The 1,173-nt window shown below is 34.9% G+C and overlaps 1 non-coding gene across 1 annotated transcript; it reads left to right on the top strand.

Annotated features, from left to right (window-relative positions):
* The first annotated feature begins 798 nt into the window (after positions 1-798).
* On the top strand, positions 799-906 carry LOC125147187 (U6 spliceosomal RNA). The gene has a single exon (XR_007145045.1). It is a non-coding gene; the product is annotated as a U6 spliceosomal RNA (small nuclear RNA).
* The last annotated feature ends 267 nt before the right edge of the window (positions 907-1,173 follow it).

The following is a 1,173-nucleotide window of genomic DNA, read 5'->3' as shown; positions in this document are numbered from 1 at the left end:
TTCTTTCACAGTTTGAGTTACCCCAGAAGTAGACTTTGTGCCAAGAATTCAAGTAGAAGTGGTTTCTTGGGATATGCCACTTCTCTCCACTTGAGTGGGGAGAAGAAGCTGGGGTACTTTTATACTGAATTCCATTAGTCATTGGCTGTAGGCTTCTTGGGAATGGAGTGTTAATTTCTGCTTCTACCCAAGGTACGCAAATAAGCCTTCCGTGACTTTGGAAAATGTCTCAAAGCGCAACATGCAGATCTTGGCTCCTGGAATAAGAACAAGCACACCAAAATAATGATATGATATGATATGATATTCCAGGTTCTGGGTGGGGCATCAATAACATCTGCTACCCCATCTGGCATACCTTATAGTTTATGGAGATATATTATACAAGTCACATATTACATATATATACAATCCCACTCCTAGGTCGTGAGCTCTATAAGGGCAAGAATTTTTGTCTATTTAATTCTCTGCTGAACTTAGAACAATACCTGGCAACCTGGCACATGTTGGTGTTGCATAAATATTTGTTGAATGAATTAATGATCTAGATCAGAGATTTTAAGCTATGGGTTGTAACCCACTTAGCATGTCATGAAATTAATTTAATGAGTCACCACCAGCAATAAAGACAGAGAAAAGAAGAAGTATATTGCAGGTAGTAAGGGTAAATACTGTTTCATAAAATGTTGCACTTCAGTTATTTAATGTACATATTATAATTATTAAATTTAAATATATAAATTAAATTTATAGTGGGTCCTATAATAAAATGTACTTTTCACTCTGGGTTGTCATTTTGACAATCACTGATCAATTTCTCACTTTGGCATTGGAATGATACAGAGAAGATTAGCATGACTCTTGGACAAGGATCACATGCAAATTCATGAAGGGCTTCCTACTTTTAGAATGCATTTGAATTTAAATGACTGTCAGCTTAAAATAGACTTCCATATGTATAGGTCAATATATATGAACCTCATAATAACCACAAACCAAAAATCTATAATGAAGACACAAAAAATAAAGACAAAGGAACTTATACATAACACTAAAGAAAACCATCAAACCACAAGGGAAGGAACCGAGAGAAGAAGGAAGGAACAAAGAACCACAAAAACAACCAAAAAACAATGAACACAATGACAATAAATGTATACCTGTAGATAATTC

Source organism: Prionailurus viverrinus, chromosome A1 (assembly GCF_022837055.1).
Source record: "Prionailurus viverrinus isolate Anna chromosome A1, UM_Priviv_1.0, whole genome shotgun sequence".
NCBI lineage: Eukaryota > Metazoa > Chordata > Mammalia > Carnivora > Felidae > Prionailurus > Prionailurus viverrinus.
The sequence above is the reverse complement of the archived record's forward strand: the minus strand, read 5'-3'. Positions and strand labels throughout refer to the sequence as shown.